Below are 22,226 nucleotides of genomic sequence, written 5' to 3'. Positions count from 1 at the left end.
CTAGAAAGGACCTTTCTCAAGTTCAACCTCTTTTCACAATAAAAATCTTGCAGAAAATAACTAAAGGGATGGACTTCAATGCAATGAAGGCTACATATGGTAAGCCTATAATCAATATTATACCAAATGGGAAATATTGAAAGATTTTCTCTATCATCAGGAATGAAACAAGGTATCATCTCTCCCATAATTAACACGATGCTTGAATTGCTTATTTAGAGCAATAAGGCAAGAGAAAGAAATGCAGAGGATACAAATAGGGAAGGAAAAAAGGGAAAGGTATTCCTATTTGTAAGTATTATGATCCTAGAGTTGTAAAGCCCTAAAGATCCCACAGAAAAACTTAGACCTCACAAGTGCTTCCAGCAAAATAGCAAGACACAAAATAAACACAGAAATGTGGTATCGTTTCTAAATGCCAATAACAAACTCATCAAGAAAAAATTAGGGAGAAGGACTCATTTATAATAGCTTAAAAAATAAATATCAATGTGGTGATATTTTGAACAAATAAAATTTGCCTGAAGATCAGAGGACAGAACAAGCCACTTGATTAAACAGAGGCCAGACAGTGGTGGCACATACTTTTAATCCTAGTACTTAGGAGGCAGAGGCAGAGATCTGTCTGGATTTCTGTGAGTTCAAGGCCACACTGGGCTACATGAGATTAATCTAGTTTAAAAAAGAAACAGAACCAGGCAGTGGTAGCACACACCTTTAATTCCAGCACTTGGGATCATACACCTTTAATCCCAGCACTAGGAAGTTTGAAGCAGGAAGTGATATGGCTGAGCGAATAAAGGAATATAAGGCAGGAGGAGACAGGAATTTACACTCTTTCAGGCTGAGAAGTTGGTAAGGTAAGAGGTGGTAGCTGTGGCTTGCTCTGCTTCTCTGATCTTTCAACTTTCACCCTGATAGCTAGCTCTGAGTTTTTATTAAGATCAATTAGGATTCCTGCAACATATCTAAGAGTCAGGTGTAGTGACTTTAATGCCTTTAATCCCAGCAGATAGTTGGTTACATCTACAACTTCAAGACATGATCACAGCAAGGACTTTCTGAGTGGGACCCTAAGAACACAAGAAACAACCCTAAGAATTGACAAATGGGAATACATGACATTAAGAAGCGTCTGCACAGCAAAGCAAACAATCTTTGGAGTGAAGAGACACCCTACAGGAAGTGTGTGTGTGTGTGTGTGTGTGTGTGTGTGTGTGTGTGTGCCCACTGTACACCAGACAGAATTAGTATCCTGGATATATAAAGAGCTACAACAGTGAAACACTACAAAACTAAATTGTCCCATCAATAAATGGACACTGATAAATAATTCTCCAAAGAAGAAGTATGAAACAGTCACTAACTACTTGAAAAGGTGTTCAACACCCTGACCTATCCGGGAGATGCCAATGAAAACTGCCTTCAGATTCCATCTTGCCCCAGTCAGAATGGCTACCAACAAAGGAAAAAGGGGCAGCAGATGCCGAGGAGGGTGCCAGAGTCATACAGTACCCACATACAGGGCTAGTGGGTTGACGCGGCCACAGTAGATGAAAATATGGAGGTTACACCAAAAACTAAATAGAGAACCTCTGTGTCATCCAGCCATACTTCTTGAGGAAATACCTGAAAGAATACAGTTAGACACCACAGAGACACTCAGACGTCCATGTTTATTTACTGAGTTCTATTCCCAGCAGCCAAGGTATAAAGTCAACCTGCATGTCCATCAACAGATGTGTGAGTAAAGACAGTGTGGCGCATGCGCGCGCGCGCGCACACACACACACACACACACACACACACACACACACACACACGCACATGGTAGAGTTTTATTCAGCTACAAAGAAGAACAAAAATTATGTCATTTTTTTGGGAAATAAATGGAAATGGACATCATTATGATAAGCAAAATAAGCCAGACTCAGAAAAACATGAAATGTTTTCTTTTAGATGCAGAATCTAGATTTTAAAAATTATATGAATTGGGCCTGGGGGTGCCAGCCTGTTGTTCTTCCTACTTAGCTGGAGAAAGTAGCAAGACTGTCTAGGGCAATGGTTCTCAACCTGTGGGTCATGACCCCTCTGGAGTTGAGTGACCCCTTCCACAGGGATCCCCTAAGACCACTGGAAAACACAGATACTTACATCACAATTCATAACAGTAGCCAAATTACAGCTAAGGGAGGGTAAAGTCCCTCCCTTAGGAAGGTCGAGAACCATGGTCTATGGGGAGGGTAGACACCAGCACAACAGTGGATGAAGAACACAGTAAAGGCCCAGTACCTGATGTGCATGCATGAGGATGTTATAATGAGACGCGTGTTTTTTAAATAATTTATTTTATTTTATTTTATGTGCATTGGTGTAAGGGTATCAAATCTCCTGGAATATGAGTTATATTACACACAGTTGTGAGCTGCCGTGTGGTTGCTGGGAATTGAACCTCAGTCCTCTGGAAGAACAGCCAGTCCTCTTAACCACTCAGCCATCTCTGCAGCCCCAAAACATGTATTTCTTTTTTTTTTAGAAACGAAAAGAAAAAAAACTGCCCAAAGAGATTTTGAGGAAAGAATACCCCAAGCCAAGAATACAGCGTGTGTGCACAGAGCGGAGAGCCTGAAGGAGCCTGAAGGAGCCTGAGTGGAGATACGGCTGTAGTTCGTGTGTGTGCCCACTTGGGGGCAGCACACACAAACCCAGCTTTTCTCCAACAGTCAGCCTCAGCGGTTCCTGCAGGCAGAGCTTCCGTCCACGCCACAAGACTCTCACCCACCCACTCCAATGCAAGGATTCAGAAAGACACCCCCTGCTGACACCCGCAGACAGTTTCTTTACCCCGTGGTCCTTTGCCCCAGACACTGTTCCCACATCTCCACTGGCACCCCCACTTCACCCCCCCAACTTGTCCTTTCTCTTCAAACTATAGCTGAAGAATCCCACCTGGCCGCCTCTGACCCCTCACTGCCGTCAGCATCGCCTCCTGGCCTGCATGTGAGCGCAGAGAAATGGGTGAATTCGGGATGGTAGAGAGGGTCCAGCCGGCCCTGTTGTGGTGTTACAGTTGAGGGTAGGTAACTCTGGCTTCAACTTAGGATTTTCAGTAGACATGGAGCATACAGCTAAAATCTGCATTTTGTTACATCTTAAGAAACATGAGTTTTATACCTTTAATAGATTTTATTTGTTGTTATTGCTATTGTTTTTTTTTTTGGGGGGGGGGGTTCTTTTCGAGACAGGGTTTCTCTGTATAGCTTTGCGCCTTTCCTGGAACTCACTTGGTAGCCCAGGCTGGCCTCGAACTCACAGAGATCCGCCTGCCTCTGCCTCCCGAGTGCTGGGATTAAAGGCGTGCTCCACCACCGCCCGGCCTGCTATTGGTTTTTTTAAGACAGGGTTTCTCTGTGTAGTCCTGGCTGTCCTGGAACTCACTTTGTAGACCAGGCTGGCCTCCAACTCAGAGCTCTACCTGCCTCTGCCTCCTGGGTGCTTAATTTATTAGCTTAATTAATTCTGTTTTCTCTTGAGAAGCCATCACCACCACTTAGGAAGGTGAGTGTTGGTTGCTCTTGGTGTTCTTCCTCTGCTGAATTGAGAGGTGGGTGGGGGTGAAGAAGTGTCATGGAGATTGTGGTTTTCACATGTAGCTGGGCAGCTTGATGTCACACAGTCTCAGGATTGCTACTGTCAGAGACCAAACTGTGACTAGACCCTGAACCCTGCAGGACGCAGGGTAAAGACATCTGGGAGAGGGTCTTCTGCGAAGTCCAGCTCACTGACTTCCACTCATGAGACAGTCAGAATCTTTCTAGGGTGAGAGAAGGGATGTCGCAAAGTGCATCTGCCTTCAGTCCCACTGTCTTGCTGACTAAGTGAAGAGGTGGCCAGTCTCTTCAGAGGGCAGCGACACTGATGTAGGAAGAAGGCCCCAGAAGAAAAGTGGGGCTTCTCTATTATTTTCTGGTTCGTTTTTTCTATCTATCTATCTATCTATCTATCTATCTATCTATCTATCTATCTATCTACCTACCTACCTACCTATCTATCTATCTATCTATCTATCTATCTATCTATCTATCTATCTATCCACCTGTCTATCTATCTATCTACTTATCTATCTATCTATCTATCTATCTATCTATCTATCTATCTATCTATCTATCTCTATCTTTAAGACATAATGTCTCGCAGCCTAGCCTCACCTCAAATTCCCCATTTAACCAAGAACAACCTAGAACTTCTTACCTCCAGAGTATAGGAATTAAACCTCCAGAGGGTTAGAATTACAGACATTACAACATTTAGTGTTAGGCTGATACCCATTCTACCATCCGAACTACATTCCCAGTCTCTTCTCTGACTGTTTTTGAGCGGTGCTCTGGTCCTGCAGGGTCTAGGCTCAGAAACCCAGTCTTCAGTGTTTCCAACTTTGTACCAGTCATGTCAGCATCCCTGATATTCACCTATCCTGGAACTGGGGACCACTTCAATGTGTGGGGACACTGGGCCACAATGGCTGAGAACGTGAGACAGTTCTAGTGACCAAAGGCTGAAGAGAGGGGTGGGGGGAAGAAGCCAGGGATGGTAGGAGTTGGGGGGTCAACCAATCACAAGAGGCTGGGGACACCTGAGGACCCCTCGTGGGGCCCTAAGGCAGTGGCTCTGGCCCACCCCCCACCCCTCCCGGGTCAGCCGGGCAGCTCCCGGAATTGCAGGCGGCGTCTATTTCAGAGTTTATGGTAAGAGGCTGGAGCCTGCACACACAGACAGCACACCCCACCCTTTAAGGAAGTAGGGAGGAGAGCAGCAGGGGTGTGGTTAACGACCGAGAGGAGGAGGGGGGAAAACAACCTGTCAGCCTCTTACTCAGCCTCTGCGGGCAGAGCCGCGCGTCCTACCTGCGGCGGCTGCACTCACCTGGCCCAGCCCGGAGCCCTGGCCGGAGTCCGCGCCTCGCCCGCGGTGAGTCCTGCACGTCGCTACCCAGCGCCGGGGTGGGGGACCCGTCGATCGTTCGACTTAGGTGGCAAGCTAGAGGGAGGGCTACAGTTGTGGTCCTTCGGGGAGCCGGGGACCCGCCTGGGAATTCCTGGAAAGGCGGCCAAAGACCCGGAAAGTCCGAACCTCGGAGCAGGTGCTCGCCCTGAGCTTGCCGCCCTGAGCTGGGGAAGAAGGGATCTATTTTTGGACTTCTTCTGAGACTAAAGGGTGTTTCCCCCGTTTTGTCCTGTTAGCTTATTCAGACAGGGGGAGGCTGGGGCTACGGTTTGAAGAAGGCTCAACGAAGCTGCTTCCTTCTAAAGGTCGGATCTGGTAGCCCCAAACCCAACCTCGGGCTTCAGAACCCAACTTCAGCTCCAGCACAGACCTCTGCCCAGGCACTGCGTACTCTTCTCCCCAGTGCCCTTCGGCACTCTGTGTGACCACATTCCCAACCCTATCCCCAACCTCTGGACATTTTTTCTGGGTCCTCCAAGAGGGGCCATAGCAAACGTGTGTGTGTGTGTGTGTGTGTGTGTGTGTGTGTGTGTGTGTGTGTGCCAAAGTTCCAAAGTTCACACTGGCCGCAATGGTTCATTTTGAAGCTGCTTTCTTCATGCCACTCAAGGGTTAAGTTCTGGGCTGCTGTTCCTGCTGCCAGGCTGTGCGTGGGCAAAGCTTTGGGTGGGTGAACAGTGAGCATATGGGTGATGTTCTGAGGCCCACCAAGCCCTGCCACCTGCCCTCAACCTCAGCCATATGACACCAGCATCTCCCATCACCCCCCAAACTAGAAGCAAGATTCAGCTGGGCTCTTTGAAGGAACCAAGCTGGGACCTGGGGGGTGGGGTGGGGGTGGCATTAGCCAGGAGGACTTGAAAGCGAGAGGAAGGACCTTAACAGATCTTGAGCCAGTCTGGAGCCCGCTGAGACCATGTGCTTGGTTTGGAAAGGGTAGGGGTACCAGGCAGCCCCTGTGTGCTCAGGTTGACAAGCCCTTGCCTTTCTCAACTGCTATGTGTGGGGGCGGGGGTGCAAGAAGGATGCGGAGAAGAAAAAAAAAAAGTGACTCATGACACTAGGGAGGAAGGAAGGAGTCACATTCGTTAAGAAAGACCTAACTTTGGCAGGACAGTCTGCCTTCCTTTGCTCACTTACTAGCTTCCTACCCGCATCCAGGTGCAGCTGTCAGGTGAAGAGAGACTTGGAGGAGTCTGCTGTGGCTCCCGTTGGCCACGCTAGAGCTAGGAAAGGCGGGGCTGCCGTGGGAAGACGCCGAGTTCCACCAATACAGTGCCAGAGGGTGGGCAGGGCTGGTCAGGGACAGATCCTGAATCCTTCTGGCAGAAGCAGCTGTGAGAACTGAAGATCAACAGGGATTAACCAAGCAAGGGGAAGAAAGGGAGCCAGAGCCCGGGAAGTACAAAACCCAAGGCGAAAGGCAGCAAGAGCCAACAGGGAAACTGAAAGCAGCCGAGTAGCAGAGCGTGTTGGGAGCACAGAGTGCAGGGGGTGAGGGGGAACAGCAACCTTAAGTAGAGGGTGCTCCCCAAGGCCTGGGAAGGCGTGCTCAGGCTGCCATGGCAACTCCTCTGGGCGCAAAGCTTGGAACCCGGCGCTGCTTGAAACTTCCCAGCGTGCCTCCACTCTGGGACGGAGGTGCCAGATTTAGCAAATGCAAACAAGGGGCATTCGGATTTGAATTTTAAATGAGCAAATTGGTTGAAGATTCTTGTTCTCAGTGTTAAGTGTGTTTCATGCAGTATTTGGGAGATACCTAACACTCAGACATTACTCACAGTTTATCTAAAACTTAATTGGATGTCCCGAGTCTGTCTGGGAAGTGGGGGTTGGTGCTCTACCGAGAAGCCTAGAATGGGAACTAAGTCAGTGCCCTGAGAACAGGCTCAGGGCGTGTTTATTTTGTGACAAATCCTGATAGATCCAGTTCGAGGCTCCTTCCATGATTGGTCATGATATTACTATTGAGAAAAGAAAATCAGCTCCTCGCTCAGTTTATTATTCATCTGCACAGCCGAGGGTGTGTGTGTGTGTGTGTGTGTGTGTGTGTGTGTGTGTGTAAAGAAAGTGTGAAAGCAGCTAGGCTACTTGGTAGTGCCTTGGAAAGAGATTGGACCAATGGTCCTAGAATCAGGCCATTAGATTCTCTGAGCCTAAGAGCCTGAGTCAGAGTCTAGATGAGGATCTTTAGGGTAGGATCCTTGATAATATATGAAAATCTGCACTTCAGTGCTGTGCAAAAAGTCCTACATGTGAATTTTAAATAACCCATTCACAGACAGTGACCAAAAGAGCACCCACAAAGTGCTTGGGGGTGCATCTATTTCCGTTTGCATTTATAGGATGCCTAGAGGTCTCAGGGGAAATATGTGGCAGGTTTGGTTCCTGCTTCTAGTGAAAACAAAAGTTAGCCTCTGGACAGGGGTGGGGGTGACTAGTGGGGGAGGGTGAGACAAAGTTATTTCCTCAGGGTTTCTTGCCCATCCACTAGCTGCTTCAAAGAGGGAGGAGACAAACAGCTCTCTTTCTGGAGAGCGGCAGGTGGGAAGAGAGGAGCGGCTTGAACTCTAAGGGCAGAGAAATATGAATGGATGAAGAGAGAAGCTGCACATGACACCCAGCACACTGTCAACACCCACAGATGCACCATAAAACTAGGGCTACATTATCTTCATTTTTTCCTTATTAGAAAAGGGGGGAGTTGAGAATTTGTTGACGAGAGGAGGGGGGATGAGAAGTGTGTTTCCCTTGTGGACTGCGGGGTTATAAGTGGCCCTTCTCTCCAGTGGTGAATCACTCTATCCCCCTAGCCCAGCCCATTTTGTCCCCAGTCCCTTAGCATGCCATTTGAGAAAGAGATAATTAGAGATATTCTGTCAATTCAAGTTATATGCTGTGCATATTTGCGTGGCCAAATGTGGTTAAATCCTGCAGAAAAGGAAAGTGTGTCCCTGGCTTATCTTAGCATTCCCTGAATGTGGCTATTCAAGCCCTTCCGGTTTTCAGGGAAATTAACATTCCACACACAGAGAACATGGATGCGGGTATGGAGCACAGACCACACAGGTCTATCAGAAGCCGTTGGTCTCCCATAGTTCTAACTAGGGTGGATGTAGCTCATCCTGGAGTTGGTGTGTCCAATTCAGAGAGATGTTCAGGAAATGAGCTCTTGTATGCAATATTCCGGCCTCGCCATTCTTCAGAGATAACCATCTCCCTTACCTGTGGCTGCCTAGCATGTCCTCTCACAGACCCTGGGAGACTCTAAATCTGGCACTTAGCTCCATGAGGAGGTGACAGTCGTTCCATATGGTCAAACACTGTTAGGGCAAGTACAACTGCTAGAGAGGAGAGGGGAAGGGACGGAAGCTCCCCTGAGGTGGACCCTGATTAGTGGGGTGGTCCTCAGTCTCTAGTTTTCTCACAGCCCAGGATCTAATCATCCCCTCCCAGGGGAGTGGGAGCTTAAGGTGGTCAGCCAAGAGGCAGTGAGAACAGACAGGCACAGCTGGGATGGTTTGGGAGCCCAAGCAAGGTTAAAAAAAAAAAAGTTTGGTGGTCATGTGATTCTCATATGCTTCAGGCCAGTCCTAAGGCAAGAGAGGAGGAGCGGGGCCCTGGTAACACCAACAGGCAGCTTGAATGGTCAGGAGCCCAGGCTTTTATGGTGACTCTAACTGGACCTCTATGACCGTGGGAAGGTCATTTAGCCGTGGCTTCCTTATCTGTAAGATGGGGGTGGTAGCAGGGCTTTTGAGGGTGAGGTGGTCTGCATTAGCCAGGACACAGCTAAACTAGAAACAGTAGTAGCCATCACCCATAGCAGGATAGGAGAGCCCTTACTTCCACCTCTGATTCCTACGCCATGCTGGGTCACCCTGTGAGGGCCAGAGCACTGGTAGTCTGGTGGTGGAGCCAGGCCTTCAGAGCCCTGGGGCTATAGACAAGCACCAAGAAGTATAGGCTAGCATTTCAATATTAGCATCGGGGGGGGGGGGGGGGGGGGGTGGTGGTGGTGGTGGTGGTGGTGGTGGTGGTGGTGGTGGTGTGTGCTCATGTACAAACTTAACCTCTGCTGTGCATAAAACGTAATAGACACACAGTAGACACTCAGAAGTGTGAACTCTCCCATGTCTTGATATTTATGGGCTGCATCCGAGCCCATGAGGAAGCAATGATTTTTTTTTATGATTTTGTTTGACTATGTAGTACACGTTTGTGGTGTCTGTGGCTGGGGGGTGGGGGTGGGGTGTTGGGCAAATGCACGGTGTGTTCATGGTCCAGGCCAGAGGTCAGCCTCGGGCATCCTTCCCCTGAATGCTGTCCACCTTGATTTCCCAGCTGTGTCTGTCTTCGTTCCTTTTCCTATTGCTCTGATACAACACTCTGACAAAAGCAACTTAAAGGAGAAAGTCCAGATCCATCCATTTGCCTGCAAACCGTGTGATGTCGTTGTTTTTCTCTGCTGAGTAGTATTCCATTGTGTATATGTGCCACAATTTATTTATCCATTCTTCAGTTGATGGGCATCTAGGTTGTTTCCAGGTTTTGGCTATTACAAACAATGCTGATATGAACATAGCTGAGCAAGCGCTCTTGTGGTATGATTGAGCATTTCTTGGGTATATGCCCAGGAGTGGTATAGCTGGATCTTGGGGGAGATTGATTCCCAATTTTCTAAGAAAGCGCCATATTGATTTCCAAAGTGGTTGTACAAGCTTGCATTCCCACCAGCAGTGGAGGAGAGTTCCCCTGGTTCCACATCCTCTCCAGCATAAAGTGTCTTCAGTGTTTTTGATCTTAGCCACTCTGACAGGCGTAAGGTGGTATCTCAGAGTTGTCTTGATTTGCATTTCCCTGATGATTAGGGAAGTTGAGCAATTCCTTAAATGTCTTTCAGCCATTTGGGATTCCTCTGTTGAGAATTCTCTGTTTAGTTCTAAAGCCCATTTCTCAATTGGACTGTTGGTCCTTTTGATGTCTAATTTCTTGAGTTCCTTATATATTCTGGATATCAGTCCTCTGTCAGATGTGGGGTTGGTGAAGAAAAAATCATCCTGAGTGAGGTAACCCAGACTCAGAAAGACAAATATGGTATGTACTCACTCATAGGAAGATGCTAGATGTGGAACAAGGATGACTGGACTGCTACTCACATCACCAGTGAGGCTACCTGGAAAACGGGACCCCCAAAAAAGACACAGAGAAATGGACGAGATCTACATGAACAGCCTGGTCATGAGTGGGAACAATGAAGGGCGACGGTCGAGCGAAAGAGAGTGGGAGATCCCAGCTGGATCAAGAAAAGAGAGGGAGAACAAGGAATAGGAGACCATGGTAAATGAAGACCACATGAGAAGGGGAGGAAGCAGAGAGCTAGGGAGGCCCACGGAGATCCACAAAGACACCCCAGCAAAAGACTGCTGGCAATGGTCGCGAGACGGCAGGAACTGACCTACTCTGGTGATGGGATGGCCAGACACCCTGATAGTTGTGCCATAAACCCCATCCAAGGACTGAGGAATCTGGATGCAGACATCCACGGCTGGGCCCCTGGTGGAGCACTGGGAGTCTAATTAGTGAGAAAGAAGAGGATTTATATGAGCGAGAATTGTTGAAGCCAAGGTTGGATAAAGCACCGGGACAAATAACCAAATGAATGGAAGCACAGGATCTATGAACCAAAGGCTGAGGGGCCCCCAACTGGATCAGGCCCCCTGAACGGGTGAGACAGTCAGTTGGCTTGATCTGTTTGGGAGGCAGCTGTGCATTGGTGCCAGGTCCTGGGCTCGTTGCATGAGTTGGCTGTTTGAATCCTGGGACTTATGCAGGGACACTTGGCTCGGTCGGGGAGGGGGGAATGGACCTGCCTGGACTGAGTCTACCAGGTCAACCCCGGTCCTCGGGGGAGACCTTGATCTGGAGGAGGTGGGAATGGGGGGTGGGCTGGGGGGAGGGGTGGGCGAGAGGGGGAGAACAGGGGATTCTGTGGCTATTATGTTGAACTGAATGGTGTTGTAAAATAATAATAATAATAATAATAATAATAATAATAAAAAAAAAAAAAAAAAAAAAAAAAAAAGGAGAAAGTCCAGTCGATCACGGCAGGTTCGTCAAGGCAGCGGGAGCTTGAAGCAGTCAGCCATGTGTATATCCTCAATCCATAAATGGTGCCACCCGCAGTGGGTGTGTCTTCCCACCTCAATTAATGCAATCAATCAAAACACTCCTCCACAGGTAGTCCCAGATGCCAGATTCTGTCAAGCTGGCAATTAACACTAGCTGCTGAAGGGTCTCTCGCGCTCACTTGCTGATTCTGCTGGGTCAGTGGCTAGTTAGCAATCCCCAGACTGTGTCTGCTTACTTCTTCTTAGGCCAAGCACTTTATTAGCTGAGCCATCTGTCTGCTTGCTTTTATAAGTTTTTTGGTATAACTATGGAGCTCAGCTTGGCTTCAAACACCCCCCCACCCCCACCCTTCTAAGTGTTGAGATTTCAGGAATGTACTGCCATGCGCAGGAATTCATTTCTTCTTCTTCTTCTTCTTCTTCTTCTTCTTCTTCTTCTTCTTCTTCTTCTTCTTCTTCTTCTTCTTCTTCTTCTTCTTCTTCTTTTCTGGTGCTGGGGAGGCAATTCAGGATCTCCCAAATGGCAGGCAGCCACACTCTACCAGAGTTGCACCTCAGCCTTATCTTTCCTATTCCTGAGGCCATGGGATACTTTCTGACACAGAAGAACATTCCCTAAGTGCCAACTCAGACACGCAAGAGGCAAAAACTCAACAGTTTTTACTTTGGCTGCTCCACTCCCAATCCAGTGTGCTCTTGAGTACAGCCAGGCTGAATTAGCTCGTTGGCCAGGAAAGATGATGCCCACTGATACCCATCAGACTCTGGAGCTTGAAAGACCATTTCATCGTGTAGGCAGCAGAACATGGTGGCTATCCTTTCTAGGCCTTCTCATTTAGCATGCAAAGCTCTGAGCTGTGTGAGGGGGTGGTGGGGGAAGGGGCAGCCTTTTGAGTCACTCTGCCGTTTCTCAAGGTATAATTATTACTCACAATGACAGTTTGATTAAGAGAGCAGACTCCAGGCTGCACGTTTTGATGCATTTTTACCTAGATGCAATGGGCAGAGTGATACAGTGCAGTTTGGTTTTTGAGAGATAGACCCTTCAGATAGACTCAGGTGGTCTTCCTGGTGGGCACCTCTCTGCGTTCTGGGTCTCCCCAGCTTTTCCTTTTGCCCAGTGCTAAAGGGGCCAGAACTCTTAGAAGGTACCTATTCAATGTGATTAATGCCAAGATGAACCAGGACCAAGTCCCAGCAAAGTCAGGCACCTTCATAGCTAATGCTTTCTCCCTCTACACACCCCTGACATCTTAGCTGTAGTTCACTAACACCCGCACCCCACACATCTCTCTCTTCCCTTTTATGCTCTAAAAATCCACCCACACAGAATCTTGGAAGACCACTGGAGAAAGACAGGGGACCCACAGGAAGCCACCCAGTCCAGACCGAGGCATGGGTGGGCTCGACTCTTGTCTCACAAAACAATCTTCTTCCAAAGTGGTTCACTCCTTCCACCAATGCTGAGGGGAGCCTTCCTTTTGTCTGTGTGTCTGAGATTCCGGACGCACACCCCGATCCCACGTTACTCCCTGCCCTTGGCATGGCTGTTTTCCCTGTACCCATGGGGCTGAGAGGTTCCTTTCACGGCCGCTGAGAATTTCTGCCGAGTTCGAGTTTGGCTCTTCCACAGGGTTCCTTTCCACAGCTCCAGCCCTGGCCACTTGAAGCAGGCACACTGTGCCCTGGTTTCTAAAGCAGCCCTGTCCTCTTTCCACCCCCTCCAGCACCCAAAGCTCTTTGTTCCTCTGCAGCATGTGGTGACGGCACATTTCAAGTCAGTCTTCTCCTCGGTTCACCTCCACACCTTCCTACTCAGGGAGTTGGCCCTCCAGGCAGGCTCCCCAACATCGGTGACAACATCTGGTTCCGGCCTTTCACTCACTGCACAGGTGCCTGCCAGCTTCTGACTTTCAGAGTCATCAGCTGAGGTAGTTGTAAGGGGGGGGGGGGTTGTTGTAAGCCCTGATTCTCAAGCTTCAAGCTTAGTGCCGAGGAATCTCCGCCTAAGCATCGCTTCAGTCTGAGTGAGCCTGGGCCCTGGAGTCTTCAGTGACTGGCTGTACAGTTTTGAGAACGTTTCTCGACTTCTTTTTTTCTTACTTGAAAAAGAAGCAGTACCACCTGTGTGACAGAATCCTTGAGAGAAATGCTTGACGCCTGTCACCATGTCCCATAAAATGTCACAGGCACCATGCCAGGGAAGAGAGACAGATGATCTGGGGTCAGAACGATTGTGAGTTTGAGTCTTAACTCATTTTCTATCTGCGAGAGCATTACCGAGCCTCGGTTTCTCAGCTGTAATTCACTTCCCACATTTGTTCAATGTTCCTCTGCTCCGCCACGCTCTACACACTCGGGTAGCAGTCGTCTTACCTCGCCAACCCAAAGGCTCCTATCTACCTCAGCAAGCTCACAGTCTGCCGGGGCAGAGGCTACCACGTGGAGAGAAATATCTGTAAGAGAAGATGGAGGACTTGTGGTACCTGTGAGAAAGGCACAGCATGTGGAAGACGGGAGGAGAGAGACATTACTCCTGGCTAGGATGTGTCTCAGAGCTTCCCAGGAAGGTGGTATTGGGAAGCGCTCTGAAGGGAAAAAGAAGATTCATCTGTGGGAACTTGGCATGGGGTGGTTGTGTCCAAAGAAAAGTGTAAATAGGAGCCTGGAGGTGGGTGGAAAGGTGGAGTTGGAGTGACTCACTTCGGGTGGAGCCGAGGGTAGCCAAAGGAGACAAGAGTTAACACAGGTAAGGAGGGAGATAAGGCCTGGATGGGAAGCTAAAGACAGTGGACGTTGTTGGAAAACTAGGGGACTTTATTGAGAAGGCAGCATCTGGGAGCTGTTGAAGATGTTGACTTCGGTCCAGGGGCTGTGATGGCTCCCTAGTCAGATCTGGGGAGCAGGGTACAAAGAAAACTTGAGTAGACTTTGAACAGTCCAGGCCTTGCGAGTCAGAATAAACTGTGGGATGCAGGGAGATCTCGGGGGTGGGGGTGGGGGTGGGTGGTGGGTAAGGATGGGGAAGGGGCGTCCAGCAGAGTATCCAGGTGTCAATTTTCTTGGCGCTGCAATTGGGTCTTTGGAGAATTTGAAAGCTTCAGTGAAGGCTTATGGAAGCATTCGAGTGTGTAGGCTGGATAGGTTGCTTGCATTCTTCCTGATTCTTTTTTTGTTTCTGTTGTTGACGCAAGCACACACACACACACACACACACACACACACACACACACACACACACACACACATGCATATTCATTTCGACGGACCCTGGTGTTCTGAGGTCTGTGTTAACCTGTCTACAGTATCCCACCGTGGTCTCTGAACACACAGCACTTTGATCTGCAGATCACATCTCCAGGGAACACCAGGGACCTCCAGTCACATCTCCAGGGACCACCTGGATATGACTTCCTAGGCTCTGTGCCAAGTCCTCGCTGCAGCCCCCCTACTTCCAAGTCTAGAGAGCTCCCCAGTGGAGTGGCTCCCCTTCAGCTGGAGTCCTTGTCTCCCAGGGGTCCCTCCTCCCAGCCCCCGTCTCCATGCCCTTGTTCTCCCACACGCTCAGGAAGGCTACACTGGCCTCCTTCCTCCGTGTCTTCATTTCTCCCTGCTTACATCGTGTCTGTCTCTGAATCCCACAGGTTCTTCTTCACGCCTCCCATCCCCTCCTTCCTTATTCTATGGCCCCTACTCAGAGCTCAGGCCCTAATATGACTTCATATTATAATAAAGCCTCTCTCCTCATCCCATCCCTAGGATCTCTCCAGGATGGAATTCCAAATTCCTCAAAGTTGTGATTTAAGGCCCTCCTTTTTAATTTTTGAGACTATTATTTAATTACAATGTTTCTTTCTTTCCTTTCCTCCTCCCAAAGCCTCTCATACACCCCTGTCTGCTCTCCTTCAAGTTCATGGCCTCATTGTTTAAAACTAATTGTTATTGCATATATATGTGTATATATGTATATACATATTATATATATATATATATATATTATGTATAATCCAAACAGTCCATATAATGCTATCTGTTCAACCTTAATTGAAACTTAATTGACTCTTCCTACCCCGTGTCCTTATACTTCCCAGACAAAATCCTTCCCCTCTTGTCAAGCTGCCATGGTCATTTGTACCCACAAATCTCTATTCCTGTGGGATGGAAACCCCAGTTCCATGCAGCTTTCCCAAGCCACGTCCTGCCTAATCTTTTTCTAAAACTTAGTCCATGACCCCCTTTGGAAACATTGTGGCCTCCTGGTTCCTTGGCTGCCATGATCTGCAGAGTTTATCAACATAGCTTCAGATTCAATTCTTCCATGGCAGGGAGGTGCTTTTCCTTCTCAGTCCTTCATACATCCTCAGACTCCAGGGTCATGAGACTTCACATCCCCATCTCTCCTTCCCTACACACTCACGCCTGTCTGAACCTGGCTACACAGACTAGCTCTTCCTCATTCCTGGCCCGAGGCGTCACAACGGGCTGTTGTGACACAGAAGACATCATCAAGCCTCTTCAGGGCCAGGATGCCTTCCTTCGAGGCAGAGATTTCCCAAAGTCCAAAGAGGGAGTCATGGATCAAGATGAGGAGGCCCCAAATCCCTTTACAAATCCACTCTTGAGTCCCCCAAATGCCTTATTGACCATCTCCTTCATTCTCTTGCTCTGAGCTTGTCTGGGCCAGAATGAGGGAAATGGAAATCGAGGTCGCCTCAGTGTAGAGTTAAAAGTACACAGGAGAGAGACCCACCAGGCAGGGGTTGGCAGGATCCCAGGGAACAGCAGGGATCATCAGTGTACCTACAGTCGCTTGGACTTCACCCCTACAGTGGGCATAAGCCTATCTCTTGTCTCATGGACTCTGAGCTTCCGGCTCTTGTGGTCCTTAGAGGTGAGGGCACCTGGTATTCGTTAACTGTTTATTTGCAGTGCTATCTGTCATCCCTTGGTGGGGACCCGACTCTATAAAAAGATACTGTCTGTATGCTTGTGCTGAGCATTCAGCCCCTAACCTATGTTCACACCGAGAGGTGCCTGAAAGTTTGGAGAGCCTCGCCCTGGGTTGGGGAGCTTGGGTCAGTGGTATGTGTAGCTGGAGGTTGTTTACACAAACTCTCTGAAAGGTGTATAATTTTCACCTCTGGACTCACACATATGTTTCTGGAAAGACAGTTCATAGCTTTCCCTTGATGCTCCAAGGAACCTGGAGCTTAAAAGATTAGAACCCTGGGGCTGGGAAGATGGCTCAGTGGGTAAGAGTACTTGCTGTACATGTGTATGGATCTGAGTTCGAATCCCTGGCACCCACATAAAAAGCTGGGCATGTCTGAAGGTGTCTGTAACTGCAGCTCTGTGGTCAGGGGAGAGACAGATGGATCCCGGAGCTTGATGGCTAGCTAGTCTAGCTGAAATGAGAACTTCTGGTTCAGTGAGACCCTGTCTGAAAGAGTAAGATAAAGAGCAATCGAGGAGGACTTATGAGGCCTTCCTCCAGCCCCCTCATGGACCCTATACATAGATATACAAGTGCCACACACACATACCATGTACCACACACAAACACACATGCAGCCACCAGATAATTTTTAATAGAGCTGAAGGCATTTTTGTCAGCTAGGTATTATTATCAGCTATACAGAATTCTAATAAACATGACCTCACACTTGAGCGATTGTTTCATTCAGATGGGAGGCCCCAGGGAGGGCACAGTATACTGTTCTGAGAGGCACTGCCACATTCCAAGGACACAACATGGCACTGGCATATGATGAGCATTCATGCACTGGCTGTGTACAATATGAGCCTGAGAAACTCCCCCCCCCCGCCCCGCCCCTGTTCCCAGTGAAGAGGACCTTTTTAATGAAGCTAATTTGAATATGTCAGATTTTAGGATAATAGTCAATATATTATTTAGAGACACATTTTGTATCACATGCTATGTGAAATAGTATGCTCACTTAGAAAGTTTTCCCAACTCTTTCACCTATCTGATCAGTAGGGCCACCCTTCGTCAGCTGTGGCCTGTAAATGTCACATCCCACTGGCTGGGAGAGGTAGCTACCCTTTATTAATTCACAATGTGTTCTCTTTTACAATAATGACATTTTTGAGCTATAGTTTAAATACCACTGCCGGGCGGTGGTGGTACACGCCTTTAATCCCAGCACTGGGGAAGCAGAGCCAGGTGGATCTCTTGTGAGTTCAAGGCCAGCCTGGGCTACAGAGTGAAATCCAGGACAGGCACCAAAGCTACACAGAGAAACCCTGTCTCGAAAAACCACAAAGCAAACAAATAAACAACAACAAAAAAAAAACCTACAAAATGTACTCTTTTATTTTATTTTTAAAATTTATGTTATTTATTTTATATAAATAACATATAAAATTTATTTATTTATTTTTTAAGATGTACTTTTTTATGTGCATAGGTGTTTCACTTGCATGTGTGTCTATATAATGGTGTCAAATCTCCTGGAGCTGGAGCTGCAGACAGTTATGGGCTGCCATGTGGGTGCTGGGAATTGAATCTGGGTCCTCTGGAAGAGCAGCCAGTGTTCTTAACTGATGAGCTGTCTCTCCAGCCCCAAATGCACCCTTTGAAATGCACAATTCAATGGGTTTTCTAAAGTGTATGCTCACAGGTCTGTACAGCCATTGCCCCTGCCAGTCACAGACGTTGGCATTACTCCAGAAGGAAACCCTGAACCACTAGCTCTCATTCTCCACCATTGCCCTGGCATTGCTTGTGTGTTTTCTACTTGTGTGGACTTTGTCTTCTGGACAGAATGCAAGTGAAGTCACAGGCTCTGTGATTTACTTCCTTCTTACAGCATAATGTTCTGAAGGGCTGTGCATGTTGCCATGTCTCTTAGCTCTTTGTTCTGTTTCCATTGATGAATAGCATTCTATTGTATGGGTATATCACATTAAAAAGGTGTTTGAGAATGCCGTACACAGGTACACTGTATTTACATCACTTCTATCCATACCTTTAACCTCTCCAACTCCTCCTGAGTACCCCCAAACCCCTGTCCTCTATTGCACGTGCACGCGCGCACACACACACACACACACACACACACACACACACACACACACACGCAGAGTCTAGGTAGTGTTTATTGTATTTGCATGAGCATAGGGCTGATCTCAGGACTTGGGCACCAATCAGTTCTTGTTTCTGAAGAGAACAAGCTTCTCTCCCTCAGTAGCTATTTATTGACTTTAATTCTTTAGTTAGGGGTGGGACCTTGTGATGCCTTCCCCCGTAATGTGGGCATGTCAACTGGTGTGATCTTGTGCAGACAACCATATTGTGTCTAGATGATACCATCTTACAGCAATCGTCCTTGTTCTCTGGCTCTTAGGATCCTTTTGGCCTCTCTTCCATGATGTTCCCTGAATCGTGAGTGTAGATGCTATATTATAGATGTCTCATTTGGGCCTGAGCATTCCACTATGATTTATTCTCTGCGCTTTGACCAGTTGTGGTTCTCTGTAAAATCCCCAAAAGAAACAGAAATAAGAAGCTTCTTTCATAAGGGATGAGAGCTATATTAGCTATGGATATAAGGATAAGCATTTAAAAGGCACTTGAAAAGTGGTATTAGCAGGTTCTCATCTTCAGTCTATGACCTCACAAGCTATGGGCTCTTAACTATGTTTCCATTAGCAGATCTGAGCTCCTGCCCACTGAGTGGGACTTAATCCCAACCAGATGGCTGTTGGTTAGCCCCAAGATAGTAGTAGTACCACAACTGCTCAGTTGGATGCATCTTGCCAGGCCAGACACCATTGCAACAGTGAGTAAGGGTCCTCTTTTCCCTGAGTCCTTGATGGCCTTTGCTGTCAGTTGTTTTCTAGATCTTAGTCATGAAATATCAAAGTCGTTCTGAGTTTTGATAATCACTAATTTAATACTTAAAAGATACTTTGTAGCCATTTTTATTTCTTCTTTTGAGAATCCTCTGTTCAGATATGTGGTGGTTTGAATAAGAGGTCCTTCCAGAGGCTCCTATTTGAATGCTTAGTCATCAGAGAGTGACACTATTTGAAAGGATTAGAAGGATTAGGAGGTGAGGTCTTATAGGAGGAAATGTGTCACTGGAGGTGGGCTTTGAGGTTTTAAAAGCCCACACCAGGCTCAATCTCTTTTTCTCTGCCTCCTGTCTGTGGATCAGGAAGTAAGCTCTCAGCCACTGTTTCAGCACCTGCCTGCTACCATGCTCCCCACCATGATGATGATGGATTCACCCTCTGAAACTGTAAACCAGACCCTAATTAAATACTTTCTAAGTTGTCTTGGTCATGGTGTTTTGTCACAGCAAAAGAACAGCAACTGAAACAATTTCTCCACATTCTTGTCTGCACTTGTTACTGTTTGTAATTTTGACTTTATCATCTTAGTGGGGATGGCATATCTTATTGCTAATTTCATTTTGATTTCTTTGATAACTAATGACATTGTGAATCTTTGCAAATCCTTGTGGACACTCAAGATGTTTTCTTTGAAGAAATATCTATTCAAATCCCCTGAAAAGTACTTCTAGAAGTCCACAGTATAGCCATCTAATGCATGGCTCTTCAAAAGACTTCCTAAAACACTTAGTTTATAAAGCTGTGCCTATAATAAAAATTACTGTTCTAAATCATTGCTTGAAAAAGAAAACAGTTCCATCAATGACCTTTATAAGCATACCCAGCTAGCAAAACCACTCAGGCGGCTTCAGACTCATATTTTTCCCAGTTGACTTTTGTTTGAAATATGGTCATTTAGAGAGAAATTCATGATTTGAAAGAAATGGAAAGGGTTGGCAATTAAATTTTTCTTTTCTGATTTGGGGGAGGAGAAATCTCATCTTATAGTTACACAGATGTGATATTTAAAAATGGAGCAGTGAACAGGATGGCAGGATGAGTAGATGATGGCAGGATGGTGGGTGGGTGGATGGAAAAGCAGGTAGATGGAGAGATGAGGGGATGGATGGATGATGGGTGCAAGGTGGGCAGATGGAGAGATGGAGAGTTGGATGAGAGATGCATGGATAGATGGGTGGGAAGAAGGACGGGTGTATCAATGGACTAGTGAGTGGATAAACCAGAGAAGGAATGCAATCTAGTGAACTAGTCAACCAAGCATCCAGATCGGTCTTTCCAACTTTACTTAGAATCTTCTCATTCCCACTAAAAAATGGAGTTACTTTTTAGTTTACACTCCACAGAGCTTTATAAAAACAGGTTTTTGATTACAAGTTTGAAACAAGATACTACATTTCCTGTTGCTTGGACTATCTTTTCCATATTCTTTGAAAAGAGGAAGTCTTGCTTGCTTGGTTCCTAGCTGTGGCTGAGAGAGAAGCTCCAGATTTTGTGTGACTCACGGGCTTCTCAGGTACAGGACACACTGCAGGCGCTTCTCATAGTTCATCATGTTGAGGACCCTATAAGCACTTTTCCTACAGTGTGAAGACTTTTGGGTCACTGTCACTCTCAGGACCATGTCCCTTCTTTGGTGTCCAGGTGGGACAGGCTTACCAGAGGCCACAGTCCCCATGACTCACCACCAGCTTCCACAGACAGAAAACACATGTGAGCTAGGGAATGAAGCTCTGGTGTCTGGGGACAGAGTAAGCAAGGGAAAGAGGAAGTATGTCAGACAAGAGGCTAAGAAAGGAAGCTGTGGCCAGGTACATGAAGAAGTGACAGACGGGGTCCAAAGCTGCAGAGACGATTTTTAAAGCCTCAGACGCTGGAGAGGGGGGAGGTAGCAGGTGCTCTGTGATGGATAGACCATCACGGCAACAACATGAAGGGTGGATGCCTGGAAGATTCACTCAAGGGGGTCTATAGTGGGAATTGGGTTCTGGAAGCAAGATTTAGTAGAGAGCATTGTGGATGGGGCTGGGACTTCTTTTCTCTTCTCCCCTCCTGTCCTCCTGTTACCCTCCTCCTCTATATTTTATGCCCCCCTCCTTTCTTTCCCAACCACTACTCTACCCTTCCCACCCTTTCCCTTTTCTTGAGACACAGTTATCACATAGCTCAGGATGACCTCTCACTCACTGTGAAGCCAAGCATGACCATGAACTTCGGATCCTCGTGCCTCTACCTTCTCATTGCTGGCATCACAACCATAAACCACAATGCCCAGCTTTGGGAGCATTAGGGACCAGTGTCAGACCAAGGTTTCATGCATGCTAGGCAAACGCTCTACCAGCTGAGCCCAGGCCCCAGGCTTGACGTCTGTCTTTGTTGATGGTGATCGGTGGCTTTGGAACTGGGGGTTCAGATGCGTATCAGTCAGGGAAGGCTCCAGACCCATTCCATGGGCTCTTAGCGTTCAGCGTGTGTGTGTGTGTGTGTGTGTGTGTGTGTGTGTGTGTGTGTGTGTGTGTGTGTGTGTGTGTGTGTGTTGGTGACTGTGTTTCCTGTGTGTGTGCGGGGGTGGGGGTGGGGAGGTGGGGGTGTGGGGGGGTGATGTACATATTGTGGGCCACGTGCTGTGCTAAACACTGTGGATGCAGAGGTGAACAGGAAGCTGTCTTCCAGACAAGGATTGCTTCAATGCACACCACATGAGTCACCAGAGACTGGTACAAATGTCACTGAGTCTCTAAGGCCAGAGTACCAATGCCACCAAGGGGAGGCTAGAGTGACTTCACGGGTGACGTGGTTCAAAGATGGGTTTTCAAGAGCGGATGGGATCAAGCCAACAGAAGAGTGGGGAGATACTTCCCACGCAGAAGACACGGAAGACTGGCTGGTATGGGAAAACGAACAGCTCAAGGTATCGAGATTTAGCAGAACTGCGGTATGAGCAATGCAAACAGGGTGCGGAGAGGTCCTCTGTCATGGTGGCCTGGCACTCGGCATTATTCTCATGCAGCCAGAAGTCATTGAATGTATAGGAGCAGGACGTTCAGCTATGTGGGTTTTTATGTTGGGAAGAGAGTCAGCATTTTGTTTTGGATAGGAGGATTCTGGTCCCAGGCCAGAGGAACTTTAGCGCCAGCACAGAGAGGCTCCAGCTTTGAGATTTGCAGATAGGCATTCTGGGGCGTGGTCAAGGGCTACGAGCCAGGCCGTGGCACT

At 47.6% G+C, this 22,226-nt stretch overlaps 1 protein-coding gene across 3 annotated transcripts in view; it reads left to right on the top strand.

Moving 5' to 3' along the window:
- Positions 1–4,833: 4,833 nt before the first annotated feature.
- The window catches only part of Ptk2b (protein tyrosine kinase 2 beta), a 130,306-nt gene continuing 112,913 nt past the window's right edge, over positions 4,834–22,226 (top strand). The window contains exon 1 of one of the 3 annotated variants that reach the window (XM_006988766.4): positions 4,834–4,968. The gene's annotated coding sequence lies outside the window, so the exon portion shown is untranslated. The remainder of the gene's footprint in view (positions 4,969–22,226) is intronic. The other 2 variants (XM_006988767.4, XM_076545243.1) reach the window with 2 other exon arrangements.

The sequence above is a fragment of the Peromyscus maniculatus genome, chromosome 9 (assembly GCF_049852395.1).
Source record: "Peromyscus maniculatus bairdii isolate BWxNUB_F1_BW_parent chromosome 9, HU_Pman_BW_mat_3.1, whole genome shotgun sequence".
Lineage (NCBI taxonomy): Eukaryota > Metazoa > Chordata > Mammalia > Rodentia > Cricetidae > Peromyscus > Peromyscus maniculatus.
The sequence above is the reverse complement of the archived record's forward strand: the minus strand, read 5'-3'. Positions and strand labels throughout refer to the sequence as shown.